At 44.4% G+C, this 23,114-nt stretch overlaps 1 long non-coding RNA gene across 2 annotated transcripts; it reads left to right on the top strand.

Annotated features, from left to right (window-relative positions):
- The first annotated feature begins 1,545 nt into the window (after positions 1-1,545).
- LOC140702518 (uncharacterized) lies at positions 1,546-22,563 on the top strand. 2 transcript variants are annotated; one of them, XR_013539136.1, is made up of 5 exons: positions 1,546-5,365; positions 5,520-5,633; positions 10,778-11,014; positions 12,875-14,667; positions 18,542-22,563. It is a non-coding gene; the product is annotated as an uncharacterized LOC140702518 (long non-coding RNA). The 2 variants fall into 2 exon arrangements; XR_013539135.1 differs by having other exon boundaries at positions 1,546-5,633.
- Positions 22,564-23,114: the final 551 nt, after the last annotated feature.

Here is a 23,114-nt window from a genome sequence, read left to right on the forward strand (position 1 = left end):
GACAAGGGCATGTTCTCTGGAGTTTGGGAAAATGGCCAATTAATTTAGAAGTGCCCTTGTTGCTTGTGTAGGGTTGGTATTTTGAGGAGCAGGCAGAACAAGGGGTATCCCGAACACTTGAACAATGCACATCGGAACATCACCCCTTGACAAAACTTGGTGGCCTAGGAGAAATGTTACCTCCAAAGGGAAGAGAAACACCAGGTCAGATCCAGAAATGATTTATGAAGGGCTCGGATGTCAAAGCCCCTTTCCGCTTCCTGTTCTATCCTTGGATGTAATATCCTGGCCTCTACGTGTCACTGTTGCTCCACTAGCGAGCTGCAAAGCGAAGGCACGGAGGTCAGCACACACTGTTTGCAATGATAGCCTTGCACGCCAAAACTGTTCCTTGTATGCTTTTGCAAAAACAAGTGTAACAAGGTCCTTTGGCTGCATGGGGTGGGGTGGGGGAAGGAGTCTATCCCAACCTTCCCCATGAAGAAAGAGAGAGAGAGAGAGAGAGAGAGAGAGAGAGAGAGATTGGACAGCTCTGCAGGAAACGGGCATATGCTAATTTATAGAGGGCCGCCCATAAGAGGAATATTGACTCCAATTAAAATGACGTTATGATGTGTTTCGGCATTCTGAGGCACAGGGCTGGCCCAAGAAAGTTTTCTGGCCGGGTCTGAGCAGTGAATGGGACCTCCATCCACATTTCTCCAAACCATGAGGCTTAAAGCCAGCCACACTGTTCTGGCACTTGAGGCAAATGAATGGGTGGGAAAAGAGAGAGGAGGAAGTTAGAAAGGCAGGAAAAGAGAAGGAAGGAAGTTAGAAAGGCAGGAAAAGTGAAGGAAGGAAGGAAGGAAAGGAAAAAGGAAAAAAGGAAAGGAGAAAGGAAAGGAAAGGAAAAAGGAAAGGAAAAAGGAAAGAAAGGAAAGAAAAGGAAAAAGGAAAGGAAAAAGGAAAGGAAAAAAGGAAAGGAAAAGAAAAGAAAAGAAAAGACAGGAAAATCCCACAAGGATTCTCTCTTTACCATCCCTGGCAGTAAAAACATGACAATAATGGAGTAAAGAGATAACAGTGTATTGTTGTTTTATGACAGCCACAGCCTGAGGACCGAAGCGACCATCTTGTTCAAGATCTTGGCTGGGTTGGGTGGATCGCTGATGGCTTTCTTCTACCACCAGATATTTAGCAGACTTAAGAATAGCCATTGCAGGCTGTTGCTCTGATGGAGCTGGGGGGGGGGGAGGACAATTGGCGCATCAGCTCGGGAGTTGGAAGGGCTTCTCCTTCTCCCTCCTCTCCATGGCTAAGGACTTGAGGAAGCCCCTGAACAGCCAGGAGAGGGGGAGGCTCTGTTGATAGCACCGACCTGGACAGGTCTGTGGCCATTTGGAGGGCAAGGTGGCTGTGTGTGTGTGTGTGTGTGTGTGTGTGTGTGTGTGTGTGTGTGTGTGTGTGTGTGTGTGTGTGTGTGTGTGTGTGTGTGTGTGTGTGTGTGTGTGTGTGTGTGTGTGTGTGTGTGTGTGTGTGTGTGTGTGTGTGTGTGTGTGTGTGTTGAGCATCTGCCATTCTCTTCCAAGCAAGAATGAATGAATAAAATAAATATCTTACAAATGCAGAGCTGAAAGGGACCCTGTGGGCTACCGAGTCCAGCGCAACAGGGAAGTGAGCTCCCAACCTCTGTCTCTACAAGCAGATACGGAAGAGGAGATTGTTGTAGCCAGCCTGCAGGTTCTGTTTATGGAGTCCAGAATCATTTGCAGGGATGATGTTTTTGTTTTTTTAATTTTTTTCAGACTACAATTCCCCATTCTGGGAGTTTTACCTAACTTACAGACCCCGAACTGTAGCTCACCTGGGAGGAAAGGCCTAAACCGGAAGTCTTTTGAGGCTTAGCTAGGCCTAGCTTCACCCGGCTTCCTGTTCCTGCCCTGGTGCTCTCTGGGAGCTTTTCTGAAAAACAAAACAAAAACCCGAACTCCCACCTTTTAAGCTCAAAAGAACATCTTCTTGCAACAAATAATTAAAGGATTAATTGAATGATTTTCAGAATAGCACATGTCAAAAGTATTTATTTTTATGCTACTTCTTCTGGTATGCTATTATACCATTAAGCTGCAGCAGCGGCATGATAATATTCTTACTGACATTTAGTGTGGCACTTTAGGACTGGGAAAAAGGTCAACGCTGATATAAAATCTAGCTTCACAAACGTTTGTCGGAAAACCTGTCCAGGTTTGGCGATGCCATCACTCGGACAAGGTCAGCTTTGCCTCCTCAAAACGTCTGTTGTGACATTCCACGTTTTTCACAATATCTGTCTCGATGTCCTGTCCTAAGAACGACAACGATGGCCGTGCGAGGAGAGGTTCTTGTCGGTCAGAGAGAAATAAAGCCCTTTCTCTCCGGCAAAAACACGGATAGGGTGAGCCAAAGGGCACCCCGTTAAAAAGACGAATACAAATATAACCACTACAGGTGGCCGGGCCGATTGGACCCTACCCCCAGAATGAGGACGTCCACTTGCTGCTCGTGGTGTGGTGTGTGCGGCTGTCGTAATGCTGTGCCAATCGTGGAAGTAGGCGAGTCCGGGAAGGAGGCGGGATGACGGGTCTCCCCGCTCAGCTGCTGAGCGGTCAGCAGTGCAGGGAGGCGGCCAGTCACCCCCTTTTCAGGAGAGGGTTCCATAACGGTGTGGCCACCACAGAGAAGGCCCCCGTTCAAAGTTATTAATATCTGGTTCTCCCTCGGTACGGCATCCCCGAAGATGTTGGACTGGCGGTGGTTCTGATGGAGAAGCGCTCAGACAAGTTGCAAGGTTCTAAACTATTTAAATGGTTTAGGACCTTGAAAGGTTGAAAGAACTGAGCATCTTTAGCCCTGAGAAGAGGAAATGAGGAGAGATAGGATAGCACATTTCGAATACTTGAAAGGTAGTCCTACAGAGGAAGGGCAGGATCTGTTCTTGATCACCCCAGCGTTCAAGGCAGGTAATCATGGGCTCAAGCTACAGGAAGCCAGATTTCAGCTGAATATCACGAAAAAAAATTCTTAACTGTTAGAGCAGTACAACAACAGAACCAATAACCATGGGAGGTGGCGAGCGCTCCAACGCTGGGGGCCTTCAAGAGAAAATCGGACAACCAACTGTCTGATTTGCTTTGATTTTGATTCCTGCCTTGGACTGGATGGCCTTAAAGTCCCCTTCCAACTCCATGATTCTATGATTCTATCAATCTAGAAAATATCATTTGCTGTTAGGTTGGACTAATGGGGTACACAAGGAGGTTCAAAGAGTCTACAACTCCCACCCAGCTGGGGGATTCTGGGAGGTGTAGTCGAAAAAAATAATCCTTGCAAACTTGGGGAAGTGCATACCGCTCTACGTGTTTGTGGGCTGTAACACAGTGGTTGAGCTTTATTTTAACCTCCTTAAGCTGGTGTTTATCTTTTCTCCTCCCACTTGCCTCCCAGTGGTCCCAAACCTGTGCTGCTGAATTTCAAGCGCGTCCAAATTGGCGCCGGAGATTTCCTCCTGCTCCTGACTCCAAACCAAACAATTTCATAAAACGCGATAATAAAATATAATTATGTAGAAACAAGAGGGTATTTACTGCTCTTGCCTCCCCGTTTTACTCACATAATCAACTTTACCGGCAGCCGTAAAGTTGCAATATTACCGGTTTTAGCAGGGACATTATTTCCGTGTGATTATTGTGCTTTTCTTTTTATTACAACATGTGCCACAATCCTTAGCATTCTTGAAAAGTACCAAGACAGCTGGGAGGTTAACTGGAAGGTTTCCCTCTCTGCCTCCTGTCTCAAACCATCTTCCTTTGCTTACTCAAATTAAAAAGCTTTCTAACTGGACCTGTTATGATCATTTTTTTTTTTTTTGCTTCAAAGATTTCTTTCGGTTTGACGTAAGCCAGATTTAACCTTTAGCTGCATGAATTATTATTATTATAATTTTTTTTAAAAAAATTTCCTCTTCGGTGTGTCATTCGAATTGGCTTCACTCTTTCCTCCCCAGGCGAGGGCATAGAAACCAGGCATTCCTTCAGTGTTGCTAAGCAAAAGAACAGACATAGAAGAACAGGTGGGGAAAAAAAGAAGCCGAATTCTTGTGTAGTTGGGGTTTTACAAGGCCACTCCTTGTCGTGATCATCTTTTTAGTCTTAAGCTAACAGCTGGCTAGGTAGATCAGAGGTTTAAGTCTCTGGCTGTGGAGCCAGAGGTTGGGAGTTCGATCCCCCCACTGGGTCTCCCCTGAGTAGAGCCAGCCTGGGTAGCCTTGGGCCAGCTGCATCGTCCCAGGGCAACCCTGGGACACAGAAATACCTCAAGGTCCTTAAATGACGGACCCAAGGATTAAATCAAACTTGTTTTAGCTTGCTTTAATTCTATTTCAAAAAAGGTTTTAGCGACGGGGTTTTATAGGATTCGTTATGCTTATGTGTAATTTAGTGTTACGAACTGCAATTTTAGAACTGGTTGTACAAGACTATTTTTCCTTCTTAGAATGACAACATCACAAGAAGAATGTCGTTTTGTTACCACTCCTAAATCCTTCCTCTCTAGTTACAGACAAGTCATGGAAAATTGATGGACAACAGAAAGCATAATGCAATGAGTTATATTTTCAGCATTGTCTTTCCAACTGGTATTTGGCTGCTGATTATTGTCCTTCTCCCCCTCCCTGCCCACATCACTGCTTCACTAGTATTGTACATCTATGGACTGCCTTTCTTGAATGATCTTAAAGGCTAGAAAATTTCAGATTACGGATCCTAGAATTTCCTAAGGATCGTGGCCAAGAGATGTTACTCATCCAGCCTCTTACTGATTCAAGACCTATTAGCTGAATTGTCATTTTGGATGGTTGGCAGCTGTTAATATTCGTCCAATGCACCGACCAGCAAGACAGAAAGACTGCTAACTTTCACCTTTCTCCACTTTATTAGACCTGTATTGCCTCCCAGGATTAATTTTGGGGCAAAGATAATCCTTTTTAATCAATCACATCCGGGTGCTAATTAAATCATTATCTGAGTAATGTATTTACTTTATGGGAAGTTCTCTTTAATGAGGAATATTAATTAAAACCTGTTGCGTGGCTTGTAAGCATGTGAGCATATCTGTATGTCTATTTTAATTAATTCCTGGTAAATAATGAGTGCATATAAACATGTAATTGCATTTCAGATTTTTTTTTAACAGCAGAATTGAATTTAGTCAGCATGAAAGAAAGAAAGAAAAATAAAAGAACCAGCTTGGCTTTTTTGAGCTTCAAACTCCAAGGAAAATTCAACAGTCTTGAACACTGTAATAATGGAAGCTTCCCTGCGGTATTGTTAGACCTGCAAGTAGCCAAGTTAGTTTCTGATACATGGGATAAAATGAGCTGATAAGGGTATTATGCATTTATTCCAGTTAAGATCATTCTGTTTATGTAATGAGATTTCCTCTTAGGTGTGTACGTACCTGATCAAGCAGCCTTGGAAATTAAGCCGGTGTTTGCCTTCCAGGGACCAGTTCCCAAACCAAGCATGCTAAATGCAAGATACAGAGGTGAAGAAAATCATATGCCATGAGAAACAAGCGTCTTTCACCAGAGGGACCTCTTCTAGAGATCACTAAAGGTATGATCCTGTTTGATCCTTGGTCATACTCCGGTTTCCATGTGAACAAGTAAAGGGGCATTACATGGCTTCCATCTTTGACTGTGTGGTCTGGGGAAAGATGCTGGAGCTTTATCTTGCCAAGCATGCAACAGACACGATGCCCAAGAAGAAGCTCAGTGCACATGGACCCCCAACCTACACCCTTGAAGCTCCCCAGCATCTCAAAGTCACCCACAGCTGGATGTGCATGTGTATGATGCAAATCTATGCATGATTTTTGTAATTTTGGTGTGCCATTTGCTTCACACGAGACCTGATTAGGGCAGGTGAGGACAAGACCTTTTGGAAGCTGCTAGTTCTCAGGGTCATCATAGCTTGGAAACGGCTTGACAACCCACAAGAACTACAACAAAAGCACAGTACATTTCAATGGAGAAGACCAGCTGATCTTTCTGTCTGCTCAGCCAGCTGCTTCGATGCTCATGGTGGACGGGCAGCTTGAGAATCCCTGTGATCGGAACTCAAATGTAACTTTACAGGATATAGAAGATGAACCTAACCCTCAAAATAGACAATTCTATGAAATCAAACTAGATGAGCAGGTTACGTGATGGCACCTAACAACAACATCTAAAAATAGTAACTCGTGCAGGCTTGGCAGAGAAAAATGACACCCAATTTTGCCTTTAGAGGAGGCATAACTGAAACACAAAATTATATAAAGTAGAATAGAATAAGAGGAAATGGAATAAGATTAGGGTGTTAGGAAAAGCAATGATTTATGAAGAAGGGATACCAGAATGTTCTCCTGGAAAAATAGGGATGGACTTAATCATAATAATTATGAAATTAGAAAGTGAATTAATGGTCACCCAGTGAGGAACGATGGATCAAACTTTCTTGGCTAGGTTGTCAAGGTTCGGTATGTCTACATCATAATCCTGATCCTACTGGAACCTTTCAAAGGAGATCAAGAAACATTGATGGCCGTTTGCCTTCCTGCCCTTCTAGACAAACCGATGACAACCAAGTGCAGCTAGGAAGAAGGAATTCAGAGCCAGAACGTGGTGTATCTTCATGCTGACTTCTTGGGGGAGACAAGAGTGTTCTTTCTCTTCGCCTTTGCTTTTCTGCCATCTGGTGTCTTCTGATCTAGAACAGAATGGAACAAAGCTCAGGACCAGATAAGATGATTATCCATCTCCCTCTGGCATAGTGAGATTGTGCCAGTTTCTGCGAAACGAGACAAATGGTTGATAAGATAAATGCATTTTCTAAGATTTCACAGATGGGGCAGCAGGAACACGCAAACGAAGGCGGGGGGAAATGAGTCATTGGTGAACGAGCCCAAGAAATTAAATGTTTAAGGAGTTCAGTGACTAGATTAGAAGTTTTGAAACAGAGGTTGGATGGCTGTTTATTGGGGATGCCTCCACTGTTGATTTCCTGCTTCAGCAGAAGGCTGGGTTTGATGACCTCCATAAAATTGCTCCCTTCCAGGTCTAAGATTCTACGTAGGATTCTACGTGGCTTTGGGTGGAAAGGAAGACCTCTCTCTATCCCCTATTGAAGATGTTGGACAGCCCTCTGTCAGATCTGCTTTGACCTGGATCCCTGCCTTGGGCAGGAGGTTGGACTCGAGGGCCCTTCTGACTCCATCATCCTAGGATTCTTTGTGCAGATCTGCGTTCTGAAAGATGGAGCACAAGAAGATAGGGCAAAATTCTATCCCTCTACCAGATGTGTTACATAAAACATGGACGTTGAATTCCTGCAAAAGTAAGACTACCCTTTTGGATTGAGGTGGGGAACCTGTAGTCTATTCATTCCTGTTGGGCTCTAATTCCCCTTTGTCCCAAGCCAGCATGGCCAGTAGTCATAGAGGATGGCCAATCCAAGAAGATCCAGACGACTATGGGCTCACCACCACTGCTTTTTGAGCAGTTGCACATCATTACTGCAGTGACTTCTTTGCTGAAAGGCTGACCACCGGGCTTACAGATTTGATGCCCTCATCCTTGAACTTGGCAACACTAGTCCAGAGTTGGCTGGCCGGGCCACTTGCATACCAAGTGAGACTTTCAAGAGAAGCTCGGGGAAGAATGCACCGAGTTTGGAAGATGGGAAGGTCAGTAATTAAGGCTCCAACGCATTCTAGGCAAGCAGACTGAAGAAAATTAAACTGCCAACAATGAATAATGAGAAATCTTTGATGGAATTAGTGATGCTGAACAGGGGTTTAATGCTTCCTTATTTCTTCTGGAGCCTAAAGTTTTAAAAGAGAATATGAGGGAGAGAGAGAGAGAGAGAGAGAGAGAGAGAGAGATGGTGAAGAACAAGCCTGCAGGCCAGGTCTGAGGAGGACTAGCGTTGCAGACCAAGCAGGAGTCAATTTTGGAGAAGACAACACGGGCCAGATGTACCTACCTAGAGCTTCCAGCTCTTTTTGTGGGTGAATCATCTAAGGCAGTGGATCCTCACCTTGGGTCCCCAGATGTTCTCGGACTTCAACTCCCAGAAATACAGATTGGGCATGCTTAAGCAAAGCTCAGAAAGTTATCTCTCTTTTTTTGTTTTTTTTTAAAAAGCGCTATCAGTTGCACTTCCATTATACAAACCCCAGAAAGCAGTTTTGTTCCTGAATAATTCTGGAACAATTTGGAAGATGTAAAAGGTTTTTCAAATCAGAAGAAGACGGAGTGGCAGCAATGAACGAACTCCAAAAGATCATCGAGTGTCAGGGTGTGTCACTGGAGACCAAAATTAAGAACATCGGCAGGCTTGATTTCTGATCACCCATTCGAAGTGTGGAAGCTGGACAGGAAAACTATCTGAGAGGGGGGAAAATATACATTTGAAAAGTGGTGCTGGAGGAGAGATCTGCACATACCCTGGACGGTCAGAAAGACCAACAAGGGGGTCCTGGAGTAAATCAAGCCTGAACTAACTCTGGAGGCAAACATGTTAAAATGGAGGCTGTGCTACTTTAGAAAGCAGGATTCTCTAGAAAAGACCATAAGGCTGGGAAAGACGGAAGGCAGTAGGAAAAGAGGAAGGACCAAAGACGAGAGGGACTGTCTCCGTAAAGGAAGCCACAGATGTGCGTCTGCAAGAGATGAGCAGGGCTGTTGAACACAGGACATGTCGGGCGTCACTCATTCATAGGGTCACCATGAGTCGGAGGCGACCTGACACCACATAACGACGGCCATTCTTCAAAGGAAACAAAATCATTGCTTTTGGTGGCTTAAAAAAAAAAAAGAACTGAATGTGACAATCTGCTGATATCAGACAGGGAACGCTTCCTCGTTGGCATCTCAGATCCCAAAATGGAGCACAAGGCAGCATGGAGGTATAACATGTGAACTGAGTGAAGCCACACTTTTATAACTACAAAAAAGAAAAGAAAAAGCAAGCATCTATAACTCCAGATACTGTCCACTCTGCAGAAGAAGACCGGGGTGGGGGTGGAGTTTGGAAGTTTCTCACGAAGGTTTGTCAGCATTAGCCTCTCCCTCCTGTCTCCGGAATCGAGCTGTTTATTTATCACTGTCAAGCGAAAGGGAGAACGCTCTATCTCTTTGCCAGCAGGAGCAGGATGGAGAAGCAAGACGGGGCATCCATGCAGATTAAGAAGGACTCTCTCCACCGTGCACGTTGTGGGTTGATTTGATGACAAGCGGGAACACAGCTTATTCTTGGCCGTCCAATGAATATTTCGCTGGCAAGGTAGTTCCAAAGGAATGCTTAGCGTTGGCTTAGAATCTGCAGATTGAATCTTGGGTTTAACGGATGCCCTAGTCACCAAGGGCGACTAGAGAGGCTCTGCTGGTGAGTGCACAGAATTCTATTCAAGCCAGCGAATTAGATTCTTGGAGGAAGGAGGGACCTTTGAGCCTTTCCACGCTCACTGCTCTGTTGGTCATGATGATGCTAGTCACTAACTAGCATTATAACACATCGCTTCCCTTTTTCCACTAGACCATTTGGTAGAAAACGTTTTTTAAAGACGGCATTGTGAAGAGACAATTAACTGACACGGTCACAGAGACATGACTTCCTGCTATTACATTTTTTTCCCCTCGTCCTACAACACGCAAGACGAAGGGAATGTGAAACCACTTCTCGGTATTCTGTACCTGAAAAAAAATCCTAAAAAAGGTTGGCAGAAGTCAGAATTGAGTTGACAGCACACAATTATCATTAACACCAGGCATTTCTTATTAATTACACAAAGACCCCGTGAAGGTTTTGAATCTCTCAAGGGCATTTTAAAAAAACTTTGAACAAATGAAAAAGCAGACAAAAGCTGGAAATAAGCTACTCACCATACAGGCCAGTGCTAGATAGGTCAACAGGTCATTGATGAGTGCCTGGGGATGACCTTAACACAAGATTTAAATGTAGTCTTCTCTGGTTCTCACTTTATCTCTGAAGGTTCTCTTCAAGGACCCTGCTAATTTTTTTTCCATGAAGGGAAATGAATGCAGCCTTAAGTTTAATGGCGAGGGCGTTCGGGTTTACCCGAGGCGAGAAGTGTCACTTTTCAGAGATTATTGATCTGTTTCAAAATAGCCTTCTTTGTGGTGAATCATTAATGAAAGGGTCACAGTTCCGTCCCCTCCGGAAAGACAGGGGAAGTGGAAAGAGAAACATCTCTCTCCAACCGTCACTGCCCGTGACAATCAGCTGAACGTGGATGGAGATGGGTCTGTCCATCCCTATTGCGTTCTGCATAGATCAAGGCATCTCGCCTGTCACTCTTGGTTACGCCATCCTTGTTCCCGAGAAGAAGGAAAGTCACTCCTGTCTTCAGTTTGTGCCCAGCTGAATTCAGAGTCGTTGGGAAGGTGAACTTGAGGCGGGAAAAACTTTCTTGCTGGATCTGAGTTAAGAACTCAACTCCAAGGCTAGGTGTTCGTGGCGTAGTTCCACCAGATCCTTCTGTTTCTACTAGAATTGGTAGAATTGGTGGAGAATTGGTAGTATTCCATCACTCCTCCCTTCTGCCTCTGAAAACCTCCTACAGAGGGCTGAGGAACCTTCTGGACCAGGTTTTGGATGTTACTGTAGCTAAGTGTGGTATTTCCCAGATTCTACTAGAGTTGGATAGCAAAGTTAGACCTTCGGAACTTATCCACAATTTTATTTTTATTTTTTAGCTTACAAGTCTACCTTTGCGAATGAAGAAGAATGAAGGGTGGTCAAAAATTTTCCATCTCCTGTGGTGGGAAACAAAGCAGAAGAAGAAGCAATGTTGTGGGCTGAAATGACCATTCCTGCCCAGCCATGAGAGAAGGCGAAGATTATGATTATGTGGGCAACCTTCCAAAGAGCAGCTATGTCAACAGTTGCAAGAATGATGGTTTCACAAAGAAAGGAATGTCTTCTTAACCCTGGTGAGTGGAGAGTGTGGATCAAAAAGCTTGCCTCTGAAAATAGTCTCAGCAATTCTAAAAATATCATCCTCAAGCCTGCCAGACTGTTGGTGGAAGGTAGGGCTGAAATTTGGGCTTTCCCAGTCGTCCATCCAACAGACTCCATCACTCAGCCTTTTAACCACAATTGACAACATAACTTTACTGATGATTATTCCGACGTACATCTCATTGATCTCTAAGGGCCTTGTTCCCAGGGAAGTGGATATAATTAGGATCACAGTTTTGGGGTCTTTAAGACTTTGTGAAACAGCGATCATGCAACAAACCTATTACCTGTCCTTAATTAGTTATTCACGAGCCACCTTTGCCCATTCATGTCATTGTCTGGAATCCTGTTCCACTAAGTTACACTACAGAAGATCAACGATGTCATCAGCTGCAGCACTTTTTTTTCAGAAACAAAGTGTCCTGCTTCTCCTCTGAAGATTCTGAGGCTCCCACGGTTTCCCTTTCATTGTTGGGGAGCTTTTGCCTCCCCCAGGATGGGTAGGAAGTCTTTGATTTCAGGAAATCAATGCCCTAGATAAAGTGAACTGGGGGGTGGGTAGGAAAGACAATTTCTGTATATTAAAGACTCTCCCCATCCTGCAATCCCCAATGACTTCCTCATGGTGAGAGGGATTCCAAGGGAGCCTCAGGACTTTGCTGGGAGGAGAAAATCAGAAATGTCTGAAAAAGTGTTTCAGCTGATGACATCATTGGCCTTATGCGGTGTAAGGTACACTGCTGGATTTCAACCACCATATCTTAATCCAGTTTGATTTTGTGCCCCTGTTTTAGGTCAGTGTGTTGGGTCAGTGTGTTGGACTCAGACTTGAGAATGCTGGGTTCAAATGCCCAATCAGACATGAAGCTCCATGGGTGGTGACCTTGGGCCCTCCTGTTCTCTGAGCAACCTCACAGGGCTGTGGTGAGGATGTAGCAGGGGAAAAGAGAGCTACAGTGGTGCCCCGCATAGCGACGATAATCTGTAACAAAAAAATAATCGCTATACAGATTCGGGGCAAAGAAGCCCATAGGAACGCATTGAAACCTCTTCAATGCGTTCCTATGGGCAAAAAACTCACTGTTCTGCGGAAATCCTCCATACGGCCACCATTTTCGCTGCCTGGTATGCAAGGAAAGGGCATGAAAACACTGCAGGCGGCCATTTTTTCCGGCGGCCATTTTGGAAACGCTGATCAGCTGTTTTTAAAACATCGTTATGCGATAATCGGTAAGTGAAACGCTTACCGATCATCGCAAAGCGATGTTTTCCCATTGAAAACATCATTAAGTGATCGCTTTTGTGATCGCAAAAACCTCATCGCTATGCGGATTCGTCGTTAAACGAATCGCTTGTTATGCGGGGCACCACTGTAGTCACTGCTCTGAGATCAATGGGGACACATTAGGATATAAATGCAGTAAGTTAACCAGTTTGCCCCTGGCTGCAAAACAGGACGGCTGTCTAGAAAGGCTTTTGATTTGAACCAGAGCAGCTCGTTATCAAATCAAAATCTCATTTACCGACTTACAAAGCTAGCATCTCAAGAGAGAGAGAGAGAGAGAGTTGGGGGACTGTGTTGGCGGAGGAGGACTGCTCTCGTTGAAAAGGAATCCATCATATTTATGCAGTTTGTAAATGGGTGTCGATTTGTCAAAAGAGCTTTAATAATGGGAATGCCTGCATTCATAACAAAGGAGCACCTAAAACAAGAGCCTGATTAGATTTTTTTTAATTATGATGCACAAACTGAGGCGGACTGATTATACATGCTATACACACAGACAAACACACACATGGATGACATGTCTGTCACATTTGTTTGTCCCCAGCTGGTGCTACGGTAGGTGATATAAAAAGAAGTATGAATAATTTAGTTGAAAAAGCAGCTCCCTCGCCATCAAAGGACATCACCCTGGTGACAGAGGATGTCGCATGGCCTTGGATAACGGATTAGAATCAAAGACATCATAAAAAGGATACATTTGGCGAAGACGACCGTGGTGGTTTGGATGCCTTTCGTTCTTTGTGAAAAGGGACATATGGAACTTTCCAAAGAGAAGCGTTTTTCTAATGACGCGTCCCAAGCAATTTCCATTCTTGAAAAGAAAGAACGCTTGACGGTGGCCAAGCTCCTTGTCGAATCTAAGCAAAAAGCGAACGTGGGAATATCTTCAGAGTGCTGCTATGGGAACCACCAGGTGATGCCTTGGGAAGTAACTGGAATTCGTGGTGGTAGAGCACATGGTTTGGAAGCCATGGATCCCAGCTTGACTTCCCAGCAGCTCCAGGACGGGTTAGGGAAGAGCCCATCTTGATACCCCAGAGAGAGGCTGGCAATCTGAGTTGATGATAGGGACGGGATTTTCTGATTTCTTGAACTACAGATCCCATAATTCACCATTCAGGGAGTTCTGTCTTGCTTACACACACCCTACAGGCTCCTAAATGTGACTCTCCTGGAAAAAATATATCTGAGTGCTCATTGAAAGCATTCAAGAATGCTCACTGCCTTCTGAAGTAATGGGTTCTGTTATTGCACTACTCTAACTGTTAAGACGTTTTCAACTGAAATCTGGCCTCCTATAACTTGAGCCTATTGTTACATATCCTGATCCAACAAAAGGATAATAAGCCATGAAAAATTTGGTAGTTCCTTTACAGAAACAATCGTAAAAAATAAGTGAGGAGAGAAAATGACACTCAGATCTATCTATCTATCTATCTATCTATCTATCTATCTATCTATCTATCTATCTATCTATCTATCTATCTATCTATCTATCTATCTATCTATCTATCTATCTATCTATCTATCTATCTATCTATCTATCTATCTATCTATCTATCTATCTATCTATCTATCTATCTATCTATCTATCCATCCATCCATCCATCCATCCATCCATCCATCCATCCATCCATCCATCCCTCCCTCCCTCCCTCCCTCCCAACCCACCCACCCACCCACCCACCTTTCTTTCTTTCTTTCTTTCTTTCTTTCTTTCTTTCTTTCTTTCTTTCTTTCTTTCTTTCTTTCTTTCTTTCTTTCTTTCTTTCTTTCTTTCTTTCTTTCTTTCTTTCTTTCTTTCTTTCTTTCTTTCTTTCTTTCTTTCTTTCTTTCTCCCACCAGTTCACTGTCTTCTGGCAGAGGAAGCATTTTATGTTTCATTCGGGTTCGGATGAGCCTTGAAGATGCGAAGTTGACTCAGCTAATTTGCCTTTAAGCCATATGGTTGATCTCGAGCCCTCGCCTTGATAAAGAGTCATACTTTGATCTTCAATGTATCGCTGAGATAAAGGGTATCTATCTGCTTAGCCTTCCGCTCCAATTGAGAACTGTTATCATTCCAATCACATTTTTACTGGTAGATTTCAGGTTTTTCCACCCTTTATTTAAAAGCTCGAGTTTAAAAATAATCAGAGACTGCATATCTCATATCCGTTGATCACACATGAATCATGGAAAAAAAGAGATAATTTCTATTACAGAGTTAATATTTATACTGCCAATTTATTTATACTGCCGTATTTATTTCAGGTCAAGAAAGAATTCAGCTTTCTTCTACCGGATTATGCATTGCAGTGTAAAATTGCTGGTCCTGATCTGTTGGCTTTAAAACAGGTAGGAAACTCTGAAAACACAACAGCATAGCTACAGAGCCAAGCAAATAATCATCCCTCTGTAAACTCATACAGTTCTATGACTGTATGGAGGTATCCTCCTTTCTATACTTTGATGTTTATGCCATTGTCTTTTTCAAACTTATTTTGGGAAATATTAGGACTTGAATCATGCTGTTGGGAACCAATGGTGTTTAATTGGATTTAAAAACAAAACAAATGAAAACAAACTTGAAAACGGAGACTCTGTGCCATCAACTACTGCTCCCCCTCCAGTGTGAAGCCAAAGGTCCTACTCTTTCCTCCCTCCTTCCCTCCCTTCCTACTTTCACTACTGGGAACCAATCCCAGAAGTCCTGGTGGAAAGGAGCCATCTGAAACTGGAGAGAAGCTGCCAGTCTGTGCAGTCAACACTGTCTTAGTTTATGAGTGGTCTGCTCCCAAGCCAAACACTGTAGCTTCCCACGTTTCTAATTCTTAGATGTGCGCCTGCCCAAGGCATGAAAACTGGAAGGATACCAGCTTCCTGGTATAGTGAACAAGTGGTCTGCTATCCTCTTATTCCCCATAATTGACCCTTTTCCTAGCAATCAGTTTGCTAAAGCCAGCGCTAGAGAGTGTTTGAAATAAATTTACTGCCGGGATGAAGTTGCTAATCATTATGATGCGAATAATGTAATCCTGAGTACACTTTAGCTGATTTTGGACTATAAAGTCCCTCTCCAGTTAAGATTTCTGGCTGGCTTGCAGAAACGGCCCCTTTCTTTTAATGCTAATGATGTAAAAAGTGAAATTTATTGAATCCGAGCTCGCGCTAATGTTCAATAAATCACGCCTTTGGAGATTTTAGGTGAAGTTGGTGATAAATACTGGGTTTAAATTACCATTTATGTGAAGCTGGCAAATTGGAGGACTCTTTTTCTTTCCCAAGGTTACGGGCACATAAAGTGACCCCATCACCCCCGGATTGCATTATTTTAAATTCCCTCCTCAGCCAGTAGTAAGACACAACCTCTCGGATAGAGATGTGTGCGCCCCCCTAGCACCTGGGGAAGCAGAGAAGGGGATGAGAAAAAGATAACACCATTTAATCCAAAGGGAGACTGCAGCCAAGAAATCAAAAGTAGACTGAGACTCGGAAGGGCAGCAACAAAGGAATTAGAAAAAAAATCATCACGTGAAAAGCCACTGGAGACCAAGGCCGAGATAATCCATACTCTTGTATTTCTGATCATCATGTAAGGCTGTGAAAGCTTTACAGTGCAGAAAGATGATGTGGGGGAGGGATTCATTTGAAATGCAGTGCTGAAGCAGAGCTTTGCAGATTCCTTGGGCTGCCAGAAAGACGAACAAGCGGGTCCTAGAACACATCAAGCCTGAACTATCTCAAGGCAAAAATGTTGCAACTGAGGCTGTCCTTCTTTGAGCACATCCTTAGAAAGCAGGGATTCTCAGGAAAAGACAATAATGCTGGCAAAAGCTGAAAGCAGCAGGAAAAGAGGAAGAGTTTTCCCATCAAAGAGGGATGCACAACTGCTGGTCCTCCAGCTGTTTTTGAACTGTGGACATCCCATAATGGATCAACTCTCTAAAGGAAGCTGGAGTGTACAAGAGCTGAACAGGCCTGTTAAAGGCAGGACATCTTGGAGAGTGCTCTTTCCTCGGGGTCTCTATAAGTTGGAGGGGAACTGACAGCACAGAACAACAACAATGACGAGTTTCTGGCTGTTGGACATTCACAGAAACGGGACAATGGTTTGCATGGAAAACAATGTATGTAGAAACTGAGATTCTCCATCGTAGTATTAGGTCTTTTCTTAACGAGTCTTAGAAATTGGGTGGAAGGATTGTTGTGGGAAAGAAGCAGCAAGTCCCACCAAGCTTTCACACAGCAATTATCCCCGCCTTCGTAGAGGTGATGTACAGAAGGACCATTGCAACGCAACCGCTTATTCAATGCTCCGGCTTTAATGATATTGTCTAAATTGAATTTGCTAGGGAAAAAAATGTCTTCCTTTCCAGGCTAATGCCTTTTGGGCATCTGCTCCAGGTTTGCTCCGAGTTGGGTGGGTGGGGGGCCGCACGTCTGTGTCAGAATTGCAATGCTGGAGAAGACGCAGTGATATGCAATCAGCCAAACACAATGCTCTCGCCTAACAATGTGGGGTCGTTAGGAGGTAAACAACCAGCAGCCTAATTAAAAACCTCCTACCTCAGAACAGAAGTAACTACTCTTCCAGGGAAAGGAGAGTTCAAGCGTTATCTGCCTCAGCACAAAAAATAATAATAATTAACAACACACTTTGTTCAACCTCCCCCCCCTTCTGTGTCTTATACTGAATGCCTTGTTATCGGCTGACTTCTATGGATTTCAGCTTTAGATCTTGACCGCATGGCATTTGAACTTTTAACCCCCTGGCTAAGATCCCGCTGCTAACATCAGAAAACGAAGGGCCCTGTCTTCCATAAAAGGTTGCCAGACTTGTGAATACACGGATCTGATCCCCGACATATTTCTAGCCTGCTTTGAAGGCCAGGCGAAGGTAGATACATTCTTCTGAGGCTGTCAGACTGGCAGTCACCACAAATGGACCACCTTTTTCATTCTTTTTTTAATAAATCAAAAAAGAAGGTAAAAGAGTCTCAAGAGATGTTGTAATTTACATAAGCTCTACCTTTTCTACAGAAGGAATTCCCAGGGCTGAGAGCCTCCCTCTTAGGATTTCCCTCTTACACCAATACTGATGCTTACTTAGTAGCAGAGCAGAATCCCAATGGAGCCGCCATTAAAAGTTTCTCACACAACTCCCAGAGAGTCATCATACACACACAAGGTGGGCAGAGAAGACGGCTGCTTCTAAACTAGGCACAAGCGTTTGTTTAAAGACTGGCCCAGAGCAAGCGTCAATGGTGATGTTGGTTGCTACCATCTGCCCATTAAAAATGGTGTATAAGGAGAATCAAAGCGGATTGAGTTAAAGGTCTATTTAGTCCCCCATTCTGTTCGCGCAGCAAGGTCATGGAGATGCTTCTTGAAGACCCACAAGCAGGCCATGAATACATTGGCTTCTCGGAATCAAAGGCGGGGGGGACCTGTTATAGTAGTGATGATGTTGATGGTGATCCGGGCTACGACTGTTGGTTTCCCCACCCAGCACACCTCCTGCGGGTGGCAAGGCAGGACCCCAGCTACAGGGTTTGCTGCTCCCTCCAAGTCTCCCTGGGAGAAAGCGCCTACTCATGAGGAAAGACCATTTACTCACGAGGAGACTTCCCCCCCCTACAGCCAAGCACTCTGGGATGGCCTTCGAGCTGGAAGGTCATCCCAGCCCAGACTCAGCTCCTGGACCCCAAGCTCTGTGGGCTCAAACTCCTCGTTCCTGGAGGGTCCAGGACCTCTAGGGTCCAGCAGGACTTCCACCCCGTCAGGCTTTGGAGACACCAAGTCCTTCAGCTCGTCTTTCCTGGAGGACTCCTCTGTGGAGGTCATGAAACAATTCGAGTGAAATCAAGCTTAACCGTTACTCTCATCCCTAATTTTCCCCTTCTAAACTGTTCCAAGTTTCTGCCAATGCACTATCTCCTGGCCTCGCCTCATAGTTATTGACTGAAGTATATACATATATTTATAGCTTTATCCTGAACAAAGCCAGAAAGAAATATCATTAACTGGCACTCGAGTTAACCTTGCTTTATTTGACATGTCATTGGCTTCCAGCGCGGGAGCTGACGGAATCGGAATAACTGACAATATCCCGTTCCCCAAATTGATGGCTAAAGAAGTGTTAAGCAGCAAGCTTTCAGACGCGTGTAAGAGGTGATTGCCCCATAATTCCTACCAGCATTAATTGGGATTACATAACTGTACCCTGTAGGTGTGACGATAAATCAGCGGAGGCAGAGAGAAGAACGCTGTCCCGTGGAAACGCATTCGGAAGCAGTGGAGTCATGCACGCTCTGTGAAAGTGGAGACGCCCCTGGTCTTTCTGCAGCCTGAGAAATGGCATCGCCCCTCTTTCCTTGGCACCAGAGGTTGCTGATGGCAGGCCGTGAGTCACTGCTAGTGCCACTCCGTAGAACTTAAGCTGGCATTTCTCTCTGTGTGTCTGCAATGCTGTCCGGCCCACCATGGTGTCACATTTGCAGCTGCTTGCAATGATTTGCAACATTGGACGGGGCTTCTAGAGCAGCCTGCATCGCCTCCCAACGTGCAGTTCTCTGCTTGTTCTCCACGTTCTTGTTGCAGGGATTTGCTGCAGTTGGCCATGTTTCCTTGCGAGGCTATCTGGACCCACAAGAGGGGGGGCTGGCTTCTTAGCAAGATGCCATGTGCTGTTTTACAGCCCTCCCTGCATAGTTGTTCCACTGAAAAGGAGGGTTGGCGAAGTGAAGAAGTTGGGTGGAAGACTCCAAATAACTAGGCATGGGATTTATGGATTGTTTTTGGAGTATAACTCCCAAAATTCTCCATGGGCTGTGTGTGTTTCCATCTGACCAACCCATGCTCACAGACCCCCCCTCCATGTGGCTCACCAAGATGTGAGTCTGTCAGATGAAACTCCCAGAATGGAGTATTGTAGGCTTTGTTGTCCAAAAAAGAAAGAAAATGAAAATAAAAATATCCCATGTCTATGAACCGGTACAGCTGAGAGCTGTGGCCTTCATCTCCTGCTCGTAAGCTTCCCCCACCCCCCAAGTCCTCTTTTGCCTGATCATGACCCGTTTTCACCCACACAAGGAACATGAGACCAGAAAAGAGCTTCTCCAGAGGTGCACAGTGGACTTGTAAAGTATGTTTATTATTTAGTTCATCCTGACTAGTACCGGGTGTGTGTGTGTATCTTTTCCAGACAATGTCCACCCTCATCAGGGCAAATGACTGACTGACCCTGTGGACAGATGGGGAAGGTTGGAAATGAGGCAGATTCCTTGATCCTTGGATTTTATTTGGATTTCCTCACATGATCCTGAACTCCAGGTAAACCTTCTTGTGATGTGAATCTCATAGCCTCTTCTTGTTGGCAAGAAACAAGAAAAACCCTTCTCCTTACAGCGAGTTTTCCCCATGCACATTTTTATAGGAAACCTTAACGGATGTTTTGTGGTCATTTAAAAAAAAACATTCTCTTCTTTTATGGACATTCTGGGATTACTGTGCAGCTTGCCCAAGGCCACCCAGGCTGGCTCTTCCCCCAGGAAGCCCAGTGGGGGAATCGAACCTCCAACCTCTGCCTCTGCAGCCACATACCTAAGCCACTGAGCTATCCAGCCAGCTTCTAGTATCTATTCACTACAAATCTACAAACTACCATATAGCCTACATTCAAGTTTATATTTTGCATTCAGAGTTGGTATTGAAATTGTGTAAACAGAATAGCTTTGGAATTCGGGGCGGAAGGCAGGGAGGTCTTGGAAAGTGCTAATGAATTTGACAAAGCTCTTCCCATCTCCTTCACAACTGCTACTAACTTTTATTTATAGCCCCTTTAATGTCTCCCCGTGTGGCAAGAATAAAAATAAACGGAAAGGAACATCTGGCAGATTTATTCCTGATATTATATTTTATATAGTTTTAGCACCCTGGGCATAAATGCTCAGCCTCTTTCTAGGCACCTTGTACGCTTCTTGTCAAGTTCAAACAAAGGCCTGGAATAGATTCTTTGCCCCACTGGTACTGGAGCCACCAGCATCTACTGTGGACCATACTGGCAGGGGATGCTTCTTTGAGAAGAGTCAATTAGATAAGGCCAGTGTCATCACTAGAACTTAGAAAAATATACTCTTCTTGTACCCCATCATTCAGGATCCATTCACCGAGATTCGTACCCTGGAGCCCCCAAAGTCGGAACAAAGATGAGGCCAACTTTCAAGGGCTTCCTTTCTAAATGGTATACAAAATGTAGGGAATGAATGTTTTTGTATACTTTTTCCAAGAGTGGGTGGAGATCTTTTGTCCGGTTTTCAAATAGGGCACCTGGCTGAGATGATAGCAGGTGACCTTGCTTGGGCTCACTCTAAAAACCAACCTGCAAAAAGGCCCTCCTGAGGGCTCGATGGCAAATCAGGAGCAACAACAATGCGACCAACAAGAGAAACACCGGCAGAAATGTCCTCTTGCTGTTAAGATGGGGAGTTTTGGTCCTTCTCTCTCATCTTTCGCCAGAGGCAGGGAGGGGATTGTTTAATGAGTATCCATGACTTCACACTGTGTTTATGTCACTGCATGTGGAGACCAGCGTGGTTGCGGCTGAGGTATTTAAAGATCTTGAAGGGAAATAGGAAGAAACGAGCACAGCGATGTTGTTGAGGTGCACCTGCAGTGGGGAAAGATGCACCGCCCGGAGCAGAAAACGCTCTTTGGTAAATATTTTGTGACTGTGGGTTCTTAAATGACCTTTCCAGATGGCAGCGTCATTCATTGGTTTCAGCAAACCCAACCAAGAACCTTGAAGGCTAACCAGGAGGACTTGGAGATATTTTGGACTACAGCTCCCAGAATCCCCAGGCATGCTAAGAGTTGTAGTCCAAAAAATGACGTCTTCAAGCTCTGCCAAGATGTTTAACCCGACATGAGCCTTCCTTGACTGCCGCCTGCTTTTCCAAGTACATATGGTATAGTTTCAGTAGACACTTATTGAAAGACATGCCGGGAAGGCGGTGGAAGGTGAAATATTATAGAAAGGCAAAAGGTGAGGGCTTTAATGGGGGTCATTATGGACTGTTGAACAGTTCTTGGGAGGTGACAGGATACAGATCGTAAGGGTGGTTGTAAAGTCACAAAATTGCTTGATTTTCTTCTGATTGTGCGTGCATGTGGAGAAATCTAAGGTGGAAGAAAGGACGTTATGCATCTGCAGACCTAAATACTTTGAGAAATATCTTAGGGTTCACTCCTAAGGAGGCCTCCTCACTCATGCTGCACCCCCTATACGTACTTTCCTGGGAGTAAGCCCACTGATCTCAGAGCGTTTACCTCTGATTAGTCAAGCACTGGCTTTGCAGCTTAGACTCCCAGAATAATGGGCACAAACCACCTTGGACAATATTTGCGATTAAGGCAGATCAGAAGCGACGCATGAGATCATGAACATGCTCTGAAGAACTGGAAATATGTGAGTGCCTAAGGATAATTTTGACAGCCCAGCCCAGTTCATGCCCTGAGCCGAGGACTGCTTGCCTTCTAACTAAGCCAATGAAGATGAAGGTTCACTGTTAAATTCGCTGATGATCATCTGACATGAACTCTAGTAATTAATGCAAAAACTCACAGCTCTCTGGAAAGCCTGCAAACTTCCTCTTGAGATGTCTGTTTCCCTTAGAGTTATAGGTGCCATTTCTGCTCCCCTTTGGCTTCTTTCAACCCTTTTATTACTGTCGCTGGGCCTTTTTAATTGCTTTTCTGAGAGAAATCCCTCCAGACTCATTGCGGTTTGGGTATTTTTGTTTATTAACCAAGGCTCATCGACAAATTGATGCAGTTATCAACGAGTTAGACAGGCGTTACATCAGCTGGTGAGTTTTACTGAGTTTATGCCAAAGTCCATCGGAACAAGAAAGAAAATAAAACAAAGCAAACAAAGAAAAATAAAGAAGACAAAAAAATCATTGCGATACCTCGGAGACTAACAGCTATATTTTAATGTGAGCTTTTATGGACACAATCCACTTAGTCAGACATTAGAGTGAGATTATGTGGCAAATATGTGTATCTGGGCCCCAGATAAAGAGGCAGTGTTGAAAAAAACTGCTTCCTTAAAAAACAAAACAAAGCAAAAAAATATCCTCTGCCAACGAAGAGCGGATGCTCATCAGATTTAATGTCAAATGTTTGATTCCAGCTCCCGTGGCAGTCAGAACCCTGTGAGTCCTATAAAATGGCTGAACAGATTTATTCCCCGAGAAAGAACCCAGCCATAAGCTTCACATTTGCTTAAGCTGACTTTGATGATGTGAAACTAGCGTTTAGGTTTCTTATTCTTGGTGATCTTTTTAAATATAGCAACGTTCCTCTTGACAACAAAATATGATAATCCATTGTGCTTAGCATGTTGGTGTGAGTTTTTGCCAAGCTTGGACCTTTCTGGCATTTATGGCGCAACATACTACTGCATAACAAGTAGCCCGATGCACAGATGCCCCCCATGCCCCCCCAATCACGGATGGCAGCAGCGACAGCCCCCCCCCCCCGGTCCTTGGAAGAATGGTCTTCAACAAAACTGGTTCCTGGCATTAAAAAGGTTGGGGACCACTGATTTAGAAAGCAGCACAGTCCCAAAATTATTTTATACAATTGTACTTCCAAAGAGAGAGAGGTCACTGGATCCCAACCTTGTTGGACTACAACTCCCAGAAATCCTAGCCAGCACAGCTGGTGATGGAGGCTTCTGGGAACTGCAGTCCAAGAACACCTGGGTGACCCAAGGTTGGGAACCACTGCTTTAAATGTAT

Source organism: Pogona vitticeps, chromosome 13 (genome assembly GCF_051106095.1).
Source record: "Pogona vitticeps strain Pit_001003342236 chromosome 13, PviZW2.1, whole genome shotgun sequence".
In the NCBI taxonomy this organism is placed as follows: domain Eukaryota; kingdom Metazoa; phylum Chordata; class Lepidosauria; order Squamata; family Agamidae; genus Pogona; species Pogona vitticeps.